The sequence below is a fragment of the Lithobates pipiens genome, unplaced genomic scaffold, assembly GCF_037356315.1.
Source record: "Lithobates pipiens isolate NorthernLeopardFrog02 unplaced genomic scaffold, aLitPip1_a1.2 Scaffold_8, whole genome shotgun sequence".
Lineage (NCBI taxonomy): Eukaryota > Metazoa > Chordata > Amphibia > Anura > Ranidae > Lithobates > Lithobates pipiens.
The window spans coordinates 616,846,021-616,864,053 of record NW_027507903.1 but is presented as its reverse complement, the minus strand read 5'-3'; positions in this window follow the sequence as shown (position 1 = coordinate 616,864,053).

Here is an 18,033-nt window from a genome sequence, read left to right as displayed (position 1 = left end):
AGAAAAGAAAACTGCTGCGTGCTGAGCGCAACAAAATATCTGCATGGTTTACGTAAAATAGTGTGCGTGGTTTATAAGGGCGTGGTTCAAATGGCGGTGTGGTTAGAGTCTGAGACAGGGGCGGATCCAGGGGGGGCAACGGGACAATTGCCCCCTCCAAGAATGTGAGTGGGCGGGCAGGTGTCGCCGCGAGTGAGAGAGCCGGCGGGCAGCTCCACGGCTGAGAGCACGGGCGGCTCTGTCGAGAGACAGTGGGTGGCTCGGCTCACTGACAGTGTGTGAGCGGCTGCTGGCCAATCAAGGAGCTGGTGGGTGGGGGAGAAGAGAGGTAACATCATCTCTCGCCGCCAGGCACCCGCCCTGCAGTTCCGCCCTCACTGTGCAGGCAGCAGAGAGATTACTTTATCTCTCTGCTGCTTGACTGCTAATCTGCTGCCTGGGACAGAGCAGGAGACAATCTGCATTGTGTGGCATGGGACGTGGCAAGTGACAATCCACATCGTTTGGCATGGGACGTGGCAAGTGACAATCTGCATCTGGTGAAAGGTGACGTGGCAAGTGACAATCTGCAACGTGTGGCATGGGACGTGGCAAGTGACAATCTGCATCTGGTGACAGGTGACGTGGCAAGTGACAATCTGCAACGTGTGACATGGGACGTGGTGAGTGACAATCTGCATCTGGTGACAGGTGATGTGGCAAGTGACAATCTGCAACATGTGGCAAGTGACAATCTGCATTTGGTGACAGGTGACGTGGCAAGTGACAATCTGCATCTGGTGACAGGTGACATGGCAAGTGACAATCTGCAACGTGTGGCATGGAACGTGGCAAGTGACAAACTGCATCTGGTGACAGGTGACGTGGCAAGTGACAATCTGCAACGTGTGGCATGGGATGTGGCAAGTGACAATCTGCAACGTGTGGCATGGGATGTGGTGAGTGACAATCTGCATCTGGTGACGTGACAAGTGACAATCTGCATCTGGTGACAGGCGACGTGGCAAGTGACAATCCGCAACGTGTGGCAGGTGACAGCGGCAGGTGACACGCTCGGGGCTCCCACTGATTCTGCATTTTGGTAAGTTGAACCATTTAATTTGTTATAACACTGTAATAATAGTAATGTGCTTCAATCATCCTGACACCATAACAACCATGGCACCATGATGATTGAATCGCTAACACCAGCAATTTCCCTGATAAATTTACCCCCAAAAAACATATTTTCTGGCAGTGCCCCTCCCGAGACTAGGCTCTGGATCCGCCCCTGGTCTGAGATGCATGAGAGATGGAGAAAGAAAGAGGAAAAGAGGGAGGGAGGGACAGAGAAAGAAGGAAAGAAGGACGGAAGGAGAGAGAAGGAAGGAAAGAGGGATGGAGGAACAGCAGGCCCAGATCCTACACCACAATGGAAATATGTGTAGTGAGTTTAACAAATCAGTAGATAAAGATACTCCAAACACCTGGTGTTAGTGCTTCAATCATCCCAGCACCATGGTTGTTGTGGTGTCAGGATGATTGAAATATTGTACATTGTAATATAGAATGAAATCATTCGACACACCATAATCCAGAATCATTAGGACCCCTGAGTGTGTCACCTGCCATGTCGCCTGCCACCAGATGCCACCAGGTGTTCCCAGCAGAGTCTGTCCTTACATCAGGTGCCCCCAGCAGAGTCTGTCCTTACATCAGGTGCCCCCAACACCGTCCGTCCTTACATCAGGTGCCCCCAGAAGCAGAGGCCCTCCTTACAGATCTGTGTCCCTGGCAGAGGAGCCCCTCCTTACATCTGGTGTCTCCAGCAGCGGAGCCTTCCTTTACATCTGTTGTCCCTGGCAGCGGAGCCCTCCTTTACATCTGGTGTCCCCAGCAGCGAAGCCATCCTTTAAATTTGATGTCCCCGGAAGTGGAGCACTCCTTTACATCCGGTATCCCCGGCAGCGGAGCCCTCCTTTACAACTGGTGTCCCCCAGCAGCAAAGCCCTCCTTACAGATATGTGTCCCCCAGCAACAGAGCCCTACTTACTTCAGTGTCCCCAGCAGCTGGCAGCAGTGGAGCCCTCGTTACAGAGCAATCTGTGTCACCAAGCAACAAAGCCCGTCTTACTTCAGTGTCCCTGGCAGCAGCAGTGGAGCCCTCCTTACAGAGCGATCTGTGTCCCCCAGCAACAGAGCTCTCATTACTTCAGTTTCCCTGGCAGCAGCAGCAGAGCCCTCCTTACAGAGTGATCTTTGTACCCCAGCAGTGCGGCAGCTACAGTTCCCGGCTTTCTCGTGTGTGTGTTCAGTGGACAGGGGAGAAGCTGATTGGCTGCCCCTCCCCTCTCCAGTGAAAACAAGGAGAGATAATCCTCGTGACGGGGGCGGCGGCCATCTTTTTGTATCCCGCCAGCTGTTTTTTCCTAAAACATTCCAGATTTTCCCGGGACAAAGGCTAAATCCTGGGAAATTAATTGGGACAAGCTCCGATCAGGGCGAGGGTCCCAAAATCAGGATTGTCCCTGGCAAATCGGGATTGTTGGCAAGTAAGGGAGTGCCTTACATCAGGTGTCCCCAGCAGAGTGCATCTTATATCAGGTGTACCCAGCAGAGTGCCTCATATCAGGTGTCCCCAGCGGAGTGCCTCTTACATCAGGTTTCCCCAGCGGAGTGCCTCTTACATCAGGTGTCCCCAGCAGAGTGCCTCTTATATCAGGTGTCCCCAGCGGATTGTCTCTTACAAAGGGTGTCCCCAGCAGTCAGTGTCCCCAGCGGAGTGCCTCTTACATCGGGTGTCCCCAGCGGAGTGCCTCTTAAATCAGTGCCCCCAGGGGAGTGTCTCTTACATCAGGTGTCCCCAATGGAGTGCCCCTTAAATCAATGCCCCCAGCGGAGTGCCTCTTAAATCCGTGCCCCAGCGAAGTGCCTCTTAAATCAGTGCCCTCAGTGGAGTGCCTCTTAAATCAGTGCCCCCAGCGGAGTGTCTTTTACATCAGGTGTCCCCAATGGAGTGCCCCTTAAATCAATGCCCCCAGCGGAGTGCCTCTTAAATCAGTGCCCCCAGCAAAGTGCCTCTTAAATCAGTGCCCCTAGCAGAGTGTTGGCTGCAGACGGAGTGTTGGCTGCAGTCTAGCTACATCTCTTCTCGTTCCTCGTGTCCAGTGGAGAGGGGAGGGGCTGATCCGTGCAGCTAACCCTGAATGGAGAATTGTGAGACACCGACTCATTGGCTGCACGGATCGGCCCCTCCCCTCTCCACCGAACACGAGGAACGAGAGGAGATGTAGCTGAACACAAGGAGAAAGCTCTAAATGGCGGCGCTGGCGGCCATTTTGTTGGAGCCAGGAGCCAGAGCTGTTGCAGAGCCAAACATCCCTGTTTTTCCATGGACAAAAGGAAAAATCCCAAATTGGGATGGCCTCCGATCGGGACGAGGGACCCAAATCGGGATTGTCCCGAGAAAATCAGGACTGTTGGCAACTATGACTTTAGCGGCCCGGGACACCTTTGGGTGCCCTAAGGAGAGTAGTAATGTGGTGCCCATAGCGTGCTGCAGCAAAATGTGGGTATGGCCAAATTGCTGTTGCTGACATCATCACTCTGCCCCCCGTGATGGCGAACCTGCCCCCAGACAGCTGCCAGCAGCACCCAGATGGCAAAAAATTTGTGTGTGACTATTAGGGTTGCCACCTTTTCTTCAAGTCAAACCCAAACACTTTAGTGGCGTACAGCGATTTGTTTTATAGTATAAACTATACATATATTTTGCAATAAATAACATTTCCAATCATATGAAGTTAATCACAAGAGTGCCCCTTTACATCAGAATCCACAGAGTTCACCTTTTACATCTGAATCTGCAGAGTTCCCTTACATCATAATGGGGGGACTCTGCAGACTCTGATGTAAGGGAGAACTCTGGAGACTCTGACATAAGGGATTCTCTGGGAACCATGATTTAAGGGGGAACACTGAGAACTCTTCTGTAGAGAGGACTCTAATGTAAGGGAGAACACTGTGACTTCTGGTGTAAAGGGGAGCTGTGATATAAGGGGTGCTCTGAGAACCCTGATTTACCTTAGTGTACTCACTCATAGGTAGGAGAGAGAAGGCGGGAGAATTCAGTCACAGACAGGGATGGATTGTGAGCTCACTCACCCCTTGGCAGTCAGCACCTCTCATCCAGATGTATCTGAGGCTGCTGGACTTCAAATTTCCACTTTCCTTTCCTGAGGCACAGCGCTGGGGATTGGAGTGTGGGCAGATACAGAGGGTTAGGGGTGAGAGGAAGAGGAGCAGATCGAGCCCTCTCTCCTCTCCCATCTGTGTGGGGGGATTTGTTAGTACTGGCTTTGGGCAGTGTGAAAGAGAGTGTGATGCCGCGTACACACAATCGGACTATCCGACAGACTTAGTCCGGTGGACAACCCGCCGGACTATGGCGGGAATCCGCTGGACTTTTGAAATGAATGGACTTGCCCACACACGGAGGAAAGTCCGTTCATTTTGAACGTGGCTTCAGGTAGACGGAACTAGCGAAGGAAGTCAGTGTCGCCGCCTCCATCGGCGAGATTGACACCTCGCGAGCCCTGTCACCTGGTATGGATTTAAAGGGGAAGCCCTACGCCGAAAAAAAGACGTGGGGGTCCCCCCAAAGTTCATAGCAGACCCTTATCCGAGAATGCAGCCCAGCCGGTCAGGAAAGCGGGTGGGGACGAGCGAGCGCCCCCCCCCTTCTGAGCCATACCAGGCCGCGTGCCCCCCCACTCCAAAGCAACTTGTCCCAATGTTGATGAGGAGAAGGCCCTTTTTCCAACAACTCTGGCCGCTTTAATAAGGGGGCCCCCAGATTCCGGCCCCCCACCCTATGTGAATGAGTATGGGGTACAATGTACCCCTACCCATTCACCTGGGGAAAAAAGTGTAAATAAAAAAACACAACACAGGTTTTTAAAATACTTTATAAGACAGCTCCGGACTCCGCCGATATATCTTTTGCTAGCTCTTTTACTAGAGGAGGAGCCTGGCTTTCTCCTTCGTTGCCGCCACCGTCCGGGGATCTTCTTCCGACTTCAGGGGTCTTGTCCCACTTTTCGGGGGTCTTGTCCCGCTCTTCAGTTCTTCTTCTGTCGCCGCAGCCTTCTGCTTCTTCTGCTTCTTCCTTATTCTTCCTTCTTCCGATGTTGACACAATGCTCTCTCTCTGACCCTAATGCTGGGGACGCGTTGTGCGGCGACTTATATAGGGACAAGGGGCGGGGGCCATGTCACATGGTGACCCTGCCCCTTATGATGTCACAGTCCGGATGCACTCCGACACACTTGGAAATAGATGAGAGGAAATGGAAAAACTCTGGACAGTGGCACTCCGAAAAGGATCTATTTTCTTGTGCCTTTTATTGTAAAATGAAGATCACATTACACAATCCACAGCAAACGTAATACAGAACAAAATGCGATCTCACTCATAGCTAGTGACCATTGGAAATAAGGAACAAATATATACTATACGAAAAACATCATGTGATTGTATAGCGTGAAAGCAGGAAAAAAAAAGTATATCCATTTATATTCAAACATTATAAGAGAAAAATATATATACCGTGAAACTAAATATCATATTATAATAATAATATAAAAAAAAATTTTTTTCGTTTTTTTCATGTATGGGTATTAATTTACACCATTTTTTTCTAAAATACGTTGGTTTGACTCTTAATATGTTTACGGAACCACTTTATATATATCACTGACACTTTTTTCTTCAGATTATTATTATATGATATTTAGTTTCACGGTATATATATTTTTCTCTTATTTTTCTTTTTTTACATGTGTATGTTACACACATTCACTCCTTTTTCATTTTAGAATTTTTTTTTTTTTTATTTCTCAGTTTTTACTTATTCACATATACATAATGTTTTTTTTTTCCTGCTTTCACACTATACAATTCATGCATTTGTATATCATTATACACATCGTCACTTTATTTATTTATTATTAAACTAGATTTTTATTTGCACACAGTAAAATAAAATACATTATTTTTATTCACTTGTTTTTATTTTTTGGGGTTTTGTTTAAAGAACAAATGACCACAAGTTTTTGGAACTAATTATACAGACAACATGTGTAGAGATCTCACAATCACAGTTCTCCAGCTGCAATGGGTTTTTGTTATTAACCATCAAGATCACATGATGTTTTTCGTAGAGTATATATTTGTTCCTAATGCCCCATACACACGATGAGATTATCGGACGAATGAACGTCCGTTTTTTATTGCATGCTAATCTCAGATCGAATCTGATGAGTTTACTAAAGTCACGAAAATTCCCGCACGACATAAAAAAAATTTGTACGTGATGTCATGTGTTGTAATGCATTTGTATTGCATTTTCGAACGATAGCTGTACTGATTACACGAAAATCGTACGATCTGGCATCGTACGAAAAAAATTTCCGTGCACGTCCGATAGAATAATATCGGATGTACTGTTCGAATCGGCTCTCGAAAGCTCTGTACTAACGATCCGATTATCGTACGATCGCATCGAAAGCGGTATTTTCCGTACGATTTTCGTATCGTGTGTACGGGGCATTATTTCCAGTGGTCACTAGCTATGAGTATGCACTGATTTCAGTGTGAAACGCGTCAGATTTTGTTCTGTATCACCTTTGCTGTGGAATGTGTTATGTGATCTTTATTTTACAATAAAAGGCACAAAAAAATAGATCCTTTTCGGAGTGCGGCTGTCAAGAGTTTTTCCATTTCCTCTCATCTGTGCTTGCACTAGCCAGCACCTGGAGCTCTCTGCCTGGAAGTGGAGTGATTATCCTGGTGGTTCGACCTGGAGCGGTGGTATCCTTTTCTCACACTTGGAAATACTCTGAAACACTCGGAAATACTCCGTTCCTGAGTGTTTCCGAACCCGGTCATGCTACACTGTACCCATATGAACTTTTTATCATTTTTTTCACACAAATAGAGCTTTTTTTTCGGTGGTAATTAATCACCACTGGGTTTTTTATTTATTTTTGCTAAATAAACAAAAAAATTTTGAAGGAAAAAAAATACGTTTTTCATTGTTTGTTACAATATTTTGGAAACAGGTCATTTTTATCCTTCACTGATGTGCGCTGATGGTTACTGATAGTCTGCACTGATGGGCACTGATGAGGTAGCACTGGTGGGCACTGATGAGGCTGCACTGATAGGTGGCACTAATGGGCACTTGTAGGTGGCACTGATAAGCAGCACTGACAGGTGACACTGATAAGCAGCACTGATGACTGATATGTGGCACTGATGGGCACTTGTAGGTGGCACTAATAAGCAGCACTGATAAATTACACTGATGAGGAGGCACTGATTGGCAGCAATGGTGGGCATAGATTGGCAGCACTGGTGGGCACTGTTGGGACTACACTCATAATCAGGACACTGATAACCACTGCCCTAATATCAGGCAAGGCGATTACTGACTCTCCTCTCCTCATGCTGTCAGTGTGAGGAAAGGAAGGCCAATAACCAGCTTCTGTTTACTTGTGATCAACTGTGATTGGACACAGCTGAACACATGTTAAAGGGTCGCAAATTGACTCTTTACCCCAAACGGTGGTCAGCTGTGTGCACATCAATCACAGAGCGTGCCACCCGCACACTGCAGCAGGCGGTCACAGGGCACGATCACAGGAGGATGTCATATGAGCCATCATTCAAGCTTTAGCATGCTCGGCAAGTGGTTAAAAGCGCCTCTATCCCCTCCAATAACCTGTAAAGGCTTCTACAATGTCACCAATGAAAAATTGTAGTTTTTGTGTATCAACATGTTAGGTATCTATTTACTTGACACAACCCCATCTTTTATAATTTACCCAAAAAATTGGGTATTATTTGCTGTAAAATTCATTGTAATGCATTGTCTTTCCTGATAAGCAGCTGTGCAAGTATTATGTGCAGCATAAAAAAATTGAAACGACCCCTATGGTATTCACCAGGGCCCCTGCTTTCAGAAAATGTATAATTTTCTAAGTAATTGTCTAACAAAAAAAAAATACGTGTTTGAAAATTAGAAAAATTGCCCCGGATGTGAGGCAGTTAAACTCATTGGAGGATGAAATGACTCACACAAAGACATCAAAGTTTTCGAGAGACAAACAGAATGACAATGACTCAAATGTCTCCAATTGTAGCTGGAATAACGATGAAAGGTTCATGTTGTATCACTTAGATGGTCATAAGGGCCCTATTTTGTGATCTAATTCCACCCACAATTAATTCCAACAAAAGAGTCAGCTCTTCAGATACTGGAGGAGATTCTTCTTCTTTGTCAGCGTTCTCATCTGGATCACATTTGGGAATCATTGATAAGAAAAGGAAATTAATGGACACCTCTTTAGATGACGTGGAACAGAAATAGACAAAAACAATACATCTAAAGCAAAAACACAATAAACAAAAAGGAAATGATTGAGGTGGAGGGGAGAGAAAAAGAAGAAGGAAGGATAAAAAAGCTTTCACTTGATGGGGATTCACTCATCATTAATTGTTTGGATTATTCCAATTTAGCAGGTTCAGGTTTTATCTTAATATTTGAATTTTGGTAATTTTGGTTTATTTGCCACATTAGCAGATGTGTAGCTTTTTACTAGGAAGCTCACTCTTAAGAAACATTTAGGTGATGGCACCACGGAGCATTAAAAATTGTGACCCAACATTAGGGATGAGCCGAACACCCCCCCGGTTCGGTTCGCACCAGAACTTGCGAACGACCCCCGCGTTCGGTACGAACGTTAGAACCCCATTGAAGTCTATGGGACTCGAACGTTCGAATTGGAAAGTGTTAATTTTAACGGCTAATATGCAAGATAGTGTCCTAAAAAGGGTTTGGGGACCTGCCTCCTGCCTCAGGGGACATGGGTCACTGCAAAAAAAAGTTTTAAAAACTACTGTTTTGGCGGGAGCACTGATTTTAATGACGATTAAAGTGAAAAAAAAAAAGTGAAATATTCCTTTAAATATGGTGCCTGGGGGGTGTCTGTAGTATGCCTGTGAAGTGCCACGTGTTTCCCGTGTTTAGAACAGTCCCTGCACAAAATGACATTAAACGGAAATAACACCATTTAAAACTGCTTGCGGTTTTAATGTTATATCTGGTTCCTGCAATATGGTTGAAAATCCTTGAGAAACATGGCATGGGTAGCCCTCCCTGCCCATTACCAGCCTATTTGTGTCTTGTACACATATTAAGGGGAACCCCGTACCCATATTAAAAAAAGGAAATGCGTGTGGCCCCCAGGCCCTATATACTCAGAACAGCAGTATACAGGCGGTGCAAACAAGACAGGGACTGTGTAGGTTTGTTGTGTTAAGTTGAATCTGTTTGTCATTTTCAACCGGTACATTTTTAAAGTGTAGCTCCAGTCAAAAAAACTATCTTTAAGCTTTTTGGAAAACATAGGGAAGGGTTATCACCCCTGTATAATTTATTTTGTCGTCCATCTTTTTTCATCTCACTTGCTGCTGTCTCCTTGCGTTTGCAAGTAGGAGATGTTTGTAAGTTGGATGTTTGAAAGTAGGGGCCTGCCCTATATTATAGCGGTATGTACTGGGTACAGAGCACGCAGACAGCATGCACTATCTCCTAACACTACTGACTGCAAGCTCTATTATTAACCACTTGTTAGCCCAATGTTTGCATAAAGTGAAAGATGAAGTTATGCTGAGTAAATAGATATCAAACATGTCACTCTTCAAAATTGCACATGCCCGTGGAATGGCGCCAAACGTCGCTACTTAAAAAATCCCCATAGGCGACGCTTTAAATTTTTTTTACTGGTTACATGTTTTGAGTTGCAGAGGAGGTCTAGGACTAGAATTATTGCTCTCGCTCTAACATTCTCGGCGATACCTCACATGTGTGGCACATGCGAGCACATGGGGACATGGGCGCTTTAATTTTTATTTTATTTTTTTATTGTTCATTTTACTTTATTTATTTATTTTAGTTTGACATTTTTTTCCCCCAAAATATATTTTTGATCACTTTTATTCCTATTACAAGAAATGTAAACATCCCTTGTAATAGGAATATGGGGTGACAGGTCCTCTTTACAGTGAGATCTGGGGGGTCAATATGACCCCACATCTCACCTCTAGGCTGGGAAGCCTGAAATAAAAAATAAAAAAAAGATTCTGGCTTTGATGGTACTGGCGAGTTGGTAGAAGCACCGGAGGGCGGTGAGGGGTGGGGGCGTCTATGGCTGGGTATTTCAGGGTATCACCGAGTATGGCTGGGTATCTCTGAGTATGGCTGGGTATGGCAATTTATGGCAGGGTATTACAGAGTATTGGCGGGGTATTGGCGGGGTACTACAGAGTAATAGCAGGGTACTGCAGAGTATTGGGGGTACTGCAGAGTAATGGCGGGTACTGCAGAGTAATGGCGGGTACTGCAGAGTATTGGGGGGTACTGCAGAGTAATGGGGGTTACTGCAGAGTAATGGGGGGTACTGCAGAGTAATGGCGGGGTACTGCAGAGTAATGGCAGGGTACTGCAGAGTAATGGCAGGGTACTGCACTGCAGAGTAATGGCAGGGTACTGCACTGCAGAGTAATGGCGGGGTACTGCAGAGTAATGGCGGGGTACTGCAGAGTAATGGCAGGGTACTGCAGAGTATGCACTGGTATTGCAGAGTATTGGCAGGGAATTGAGGGGTTAAATTCGGTGAGCAGCGATGTGGGCACTGCAGATGCAGCCCACATCGCTGCTGACACCGATCTCTTTCCCCTCCGCTGTACCGATCGGTACAGAAAGGGGAGGGAGGAACAGGCGTCATAACATGACGCCGGTTTGTTTCCAAGTGATCACTCCGTCATTTGACGGAGCAATCACGTGGTAAACGGCCGCTATGAGTGATCCACAGGACCCGGCGGTCACGGATGCTCTCGAGTGCGCACACCTCGGGGCACGCGAGAGCAGAATTCTGGGAGGCCGTTAATTAACGGCCTCTCTGAGTTAAACAACCGCCCTGAAGCCGTTAATCGGCAATGGGCAGTTGTTAAGTGGTTAAAGCTAGATCACTAGCTATATAGGTGAGGTGAATATAGTGGTGTATACTGCAGTCAGGGCACAGACAACAACCACTACACAGCAGCAAGATAGGAAATCAGCCAAAAACGATTGGTGTGTACTGTGTTGAAGGTAAACAGAACACCCACTGCTTCAGATGCAAAGTAACACACTACAGGAGGCCGCCTTAAAGGCGGCCTTATATAGTGTGGGGCGTGCACTACACAGCCTGAGCTATGATTGTCCACAGGCATCCTGCCTGTGGCCAATCATGGCTCTCCTCGCTGCCGGCGCTGCGATTGGCCAAGCATGCGGGGTCACAGTGCATGCTTGGCCAATCATCGGGCAGCAATGCACTGCGCCAACGCAGTGCATTGTGGTCCGCGCGCGCGTCACTCGAATTTTGACGCGAACGGCCAAAACGTTCGGAATTCGCCGAACGCACGAACAGCCAATGTTCGAGTCGAACGTACGTTCGACTCGATCACGAAGCTCATCCCTACCCAACATGCCCAAGATGTTCTAGTTGGCCCAAATACTGTTGCTTTACTCGGTGTAAAGCCTCACACACATGGTACGATTGTTGGCAGGGGATTGTCTGTTGACAGACTGTTGACCTAAAATCTTACCGTTAGTATGCTCCTTTTGACAATTGTTGTTCAACTTTCGGCCAACAAATGTTGGATGACAGGCTAGCAGCGGCATCACTAGGGGGTGGCTTCTGGGGCTATAGCTCCGAATCTGGGGCCCATAACCCTGAGTCTTTTCAGGGGTCCACAACCTCCGGACCGCGGCCTCTCTGCAGCCAGTCCACTTGACAGACCCAGCAGGCAGAACGGGAGAGGCGGAGAGCGAGCTGGCCGCATGACAGGATTGGCGGTGCAGAACCGGACAACCAGCCGGCGGGCAGCACGGGAGAACCAGAGAGCGGATGGGTATGGCGAGAAAGCAGAGAGATGAGATCATCTTTCACTGCCTGCCCTCTCTCTTGGGACCCTGATGTAAGAGGATGCTCTCTGAGACCCTGATGTAAGTAGGGAGGCTCTCTGGGGACCCTGATGTAAGGGGGGGGGGTTCTCTGGGGACCCGAGTATAATGGGGGGGGCTCTTTGGGGACCCTGATGTAAGAAAAGGCTATCTGGGGACCCTGATGTAAGGAGCAGGCTTTCTGGTGACCCTGATGTAAGGTGGGCTTCTCTGGGGACCCTGATGTAAGGGGGGGTTCTCTGGGGACCCGGATGTAAGGGGGGGCTCTTTGGGGACCCTGATGTAAGAGAAGGCTCTCTGAGGACCCTGATGTAAGGGGCCGGCTTTCTGGGGACCCTGATGTAAGGGGCAGGCTTTACGGGGACCCTGATGTAAGGGGGAGGCTCTCTGGGGACCCTGATGTAAGGGGGAGGCTCTCTGGGGACCCTGATGTAAGAGGAGGCTCTCTGGGGATCCTGATGTAAGGGGGAGGCTCTCTGGGCACCCTGATGTAAGAAGAGGCTCTCTGGGGACCCTGATGTAAGGGGGAGGCTCTCTGGGGCCCCTGATGTAAGCGGGAGGCTCTCTGGGGACCTTGATGTAAGGGGGAGGCTCTCTGGGGATCCTGATGTAAGGGGGGAACTCTGGGGTCCCTGATGTAAGGGGGGGCTCTCTGGGGACCTTGATGTAAAGGGGGGCTCTCTGGGGACCCTGATGTAATGGGGAGACTCTGAGGATCCTGATATAGAGGGGAGGCTCTCTGGGGACCCTGATGTAAGGGGGGCTCTCTGGGGACCCTGATGTAATGATAATATATAATATATTATGTAATATATACATACACACACACACATGTATATTATGTACATGTGTATGCCTGCCAAGCGTATGACTTTCTTTACTTCGTTGTTGTGGGCTTTAGCCGCAGATCTTTGGTAGACCTAGCAATGCCCCTGCAGGCTAGTAAATTTTTGGCGAACAACGGGTTGCCGTCAGATTTTCATATGGTCAGTACACAAATCTGTCACACAAAAGTCGAAAGTACAAACACACATGCTCAGAATCAATGCTCACCAAACACGAAATTAGCAGAAGGGGCCCAAAGGGTGGCGCTCAAGAGCTGAAATACGTCACATCATTCGTGTTTTGTGGCACAATTGTGCAATGTTAGTATGCAAGACAAGATCCTGGCACACGCCCTTTGGACAAATATCAGACGCTCGGTTGGCCAACAATCGTACCGTGTGTACAAGGCTTTAGGAATACTGGTGGTAATATGAATTTTGTAGATATTTGTGTGCTTCACAATCTAATTAAGCTTGATCCTGGAAACTTGGTGGTTATCAAGGTTTAAATAGCACGCCTAAAATAAGTGAACACCCTCAACATGAAACATCAACTAGATCCAGATCTATTCTATCTCATTCATGACCAGGGCCTCTGATAAGGCAGTACAGCCAGCCCTCCTGTACTGGGCACAGATCCCATCAGTTCAAAAGGGTGGGCCCAGGCACCTGTTGAGCAAGAGGGAAGGCTGTACTGTCTTATTGCAGGCACTGATCCTCTTCTGCCTTACCCTGCAGTGCTGCCAGCTTATCCCTCCAGGAGTGGTTCTACAACATGCACCCCTTTCATCCGCTGTCTGGACCCCCTGTGTTCCCCTTTCCCAGCAGCACTGCCAGCTTCCCTCTTCTCCTCTACTGCCAGAAGCTGCTGCGGGCACAAAGGGGAATGTTTCAGGATGGAGAGTGGGCGAAGGGCTCGGTAAATATATAATTTATTGGCCCCTTCCTTCCCCGAATGAACACAGTGAGTGATTGGTACCAATTACTCCTGTGTCCATTCATCACTGAAGCATAGTGTCAGCGCTGGGCTCAGCCCTTCCTTCTCTGTACTGGCTGCTCAGTTGTCGACTAATTGCCAGCTCCTATCTTTCCACAGTTACTCTTGATGATATCCTCCTCCTGCGATCCTGTTCAAAACTTGCTTTGCTGACATCCCTTCTGGCTCCAGATCCTGCTTGCTGTTCCACAACATTGATCCCTGACTTCTGGCTTGGCTGATTATCCATTCTGGTTACTGAACTTTGGCTATGTTTTGACTACGTTTGTTCTTTTTACTTTTATTATTAAACTAGTGTGATTTAACTGTCCATCTGTCTCGGTCTGATTTCATGGTTTCTGACACATAGTCAACTGTATCATTCATTTTTGCAACTGAGACTGCAAAGAAAGGGACAGTCAGGTAGGCTGTATGGGGCCCTGTGATTTCTAACAGCAGCCCTGTTCATGACACCAATAAGAGATTGGACCTGTTTCATTAATATGCTGACCTAGATTTAATGTCTCTATCTGAGTCTTTGAGGTTGGATGTTCTGAATAAAGATCCAACAACACCAAACAGAAAAGGAAAACGTTGAAATCCCTTAACCGCTTCAATATCGGGCACTTTCACGCCCTTCCTGCCCAGGCCAATTTTCAGGTTTCAGCGCTTACACATTTTGAATAATTGCGCGGTCATGCAACGCTGTACTAATATGACATTTTTCAATTTTTTCACACAAATAGAGCTTTCTTTTGGTGGTATTTAATCACCAATGTTTTTTGTTTTTTTTTGCTAAACAAACAAAAAAGGGCAAAAAGGATTTTTTTAGTTTCTGTTATAAAATTTTCCAAATAAGTAATTTTTCTTCTTCACTGATGGTCACTGATGAGGCTGCACTGATAGACACTGATAATCAGGGCACTGTAAAAATTATCATACTTAAGCTTTAGCTTTAACCACTTGCTTACTGGGCACTTAAACCCCCCTCAGTCCCAGACCAATTTTCAGCTTTCAGCGCTGATGCACTTTGAATGACAATTGCGCGGGCATACAACACTGTACCCAAATGAAATTTTTATCATTTTTTTTCCACAAATAGAGCTTTCCTTTGGTGGTATTTAATTACAGCTGGGAGTTTTATTTTTTGCTAAACAAACAAAAAAAAGATGCAAAAAAAAAAATCATGTTTAATAGTTTGTTATAAAATTTTGCAAACAGGTCATTTTTCTCCTTCGTTGAAGTGCGCTGATGAGGCGGCACTGATAGGCTGCACTGGTGGGCACTGATAGGCTGCATTGGTGGGCACTGATAGGCTGCACTGGTGGGCACTGATAGGCATAGTTAAGGCGGCACTAATAGGCACAGATAAGGCGGCACTGATGGGCAAAGATGGGCACAGATAAGATGGCACGGATGGGTGGCACAGATGGGTGGCACGGATGGGTGGCACTGATAGGTACCACTGATAGATGGGACTGATGGGCACTGATAGGTGGCTCTGATAGGTGGCACTGCTGGGCACTGATGGGCGGCACTGCTGGGCACTGGTAGATGACACTGATGGGCATGGATACGTGGCACTGGGGTGCAGCCCCTTTGTTGAGGCAGATTGTGAGCACTGCTGGGTGGCACTGTGGGCACTGCTGGGTGGCACTGTGGGCACTGCTGGGTGGCACTGACGGGGGCACTTATTTTTTTATCATCTTTATTGATGAGGGGGCAGGTGGGCACTGGCAGTGGGCAGGTGGGCACTGGCAGGGCTGGCCGTGATCGGGACTGATGTCCCGATCACGGCCGCCGGTGATCGGCTTTTTTTTTTCTCCTCGCGCTGTCAGCGCGAGGAGGAATAATAGCCGATTACCGGCTCCGTTATATCACATGATCAGCTGTCATTGGCTGACAGCTGATCACGTGATAAGGGGTCGGGATCGACCCCTTGCTCTGATCGGTGATCAGGCGAGTCTCATAGACTCGCCGATCACAGAGCGCGCCGGGCGCGCCCCTCAGGGGGCGCGCAGGCTGCTCGTGCACGGGACTACGTCAATAGACGTAGTCCCGGAAAAGGAGATCCGCGCTGTAGCCTTCATTCGGCTATAGCGCGGGTCCCAAGTGGTTAAAGAGAATTCTGAGATTACCATTATGATGTTTGACAAAGGAGGAGGTTTGGTGGTCTTGAATAATAGGCACCACAGAGGGCCATAGACTGATTGAAATTCATCTGGGTCAGCAGGAACCAGCCAAGATTCAACCCATGTATGGGGTGGCTGGTTGTACCAAAGTCAATCTATGGGTTGACTTTAGTACAACCAGGCTGTTGTTTTTTTTTTTTTTTCATGCGATTATATCTGCCAACTATAGCCAGCAGCAGTAATTATTGTATTCTGACAGAGGGGAAATCTCTTACTGTCAGAATACAATGGCACAGCAGGAAGAATTCCCCCATCAACACTGAATGTGTTGATGGGGGAAACGAGTGATTTTCTTTCCTTCAACACAATTTTTAAACTCCGCGGCTATCCTACTAGGAGTTTTAGAAAGGAACTTGAGATCATTGTTTGTGAATCCATGTATTGTTTCTGCAAGATTGACCCAAAAGCGACTATCTGAATTTTTATCTGTTCCTGTACTCCGTGACCACCCAAAGATTTACAAGGGTCCTGTTCCAATAATGGGTAGACCCATCATGGCCAGCATTGAGGTCCTGTGTAAGCCCATGAGATATATGATGGATAGACTTCCCCAGCCTCTTGTGTGGAATCTACCTGTTTACTTACATAACGCTGAGCAGAAGTTGTACTTGTAGGGTCATTTATGGGATGTTAATAGCAAATAGCTTACGTGTGAAGTCTCCTCCTCATGGGTGATTGATTAGGGCCTTACAAAATCACAAAAATCATAATGAATTTCCCTCTTGAAGAACATGAGCTACATATTATCTATTTGGATCTGACTTTGGGAGGATCCTACAGTGCCTTGAAAAAATATCCATACCCCTTGAAATATTCCACATTTTGTTATGTTACAATCAAAAATGTAAATGTATTTTATTTAGAATTTTATGTGATAGACCGACACAAAGTGGTACATAATTGTGAAGTGAAAGGCAAATGATAAATGGTTTTCAATTTTTTTTACAAATAAATATGTGAAAATTGTGGCGTGCATTTGTATTCAGCCCCCCTGACTCAATGTTTTGTAGAACCATCTTTCTCTGAAATTACAGCTGCAAGTATTTTTGGGGATGTCTCTACCAGCTTTGCACATCTAGAGAGATTTTTGCTATTCTTCTTTGCAAAATAGCTCAAGCTCTGTCAGATTGGATGGGGAGCGTCTGTGAACACCAATTTTCAAGTCTTGCCACAGATTCTCAATTGGATTTAGGTCTGGACTTTGACTGGGCCATTCTAACACATGAATATGCTTTGATGTAAACCATTGCATTCTAGCTCTGGCTGTATGTTTAGGGTTGTTGTCCTGCTGGAAGGTGAACCTCCGCCCCAGTCTCAAGTCTTTTGCAGACTCTTATGCCGTGTACACACGGTCGGACTTTCTGGCAGAAAAGGTCAGATGGATTCATTCATTCCATCGGATATTCCGATTGTGTGTGGGCTTCATCTGACTTTTTCTTTCGAAAATTCTGACAGGCCTAGAAATAGAACATGTTTTAAATCTCGACGGAATCAATTCCTATCGGGAAAACCCTTTGTCTGTATGCTATTCCGATGGACCAAAAGCTATGCAAGGGCAGCTATTGGCTACTGAACTTCCCTTTTCTAGTCCCGTCGTACGTCGGACTTTGGTGTGATTGTGTGTAATCCAGTCCGTTTCAGCGGAAACTCCATCGGAAAGACCGTCTGGCGGAAAAAACGGTCGCGTGTACGCAGCATAACAGGTTTCCTTCTAAGATTGCCCTGTATTTGGCTCCATCCATCTTCCCATCAACTCTGACCAGCTTCCCTGTCCCCGCTGAAGAAAATCATCCCCACAACATGATGCTGCCACCACCATGTTTCAGGGTGGGGATGGTAATATGCAGTGTTAGTTTTCCACCACACATAGCATTTGCTTTTAGGCCAAAAATTTTCATTTTGGTCACATTTAACCAGAGCACCTTCTTCCATATGTTTACTGTGTCCCCCACATGGCTTCTCGCAAACTGCAGGACTTCTTATGGCTTTCTT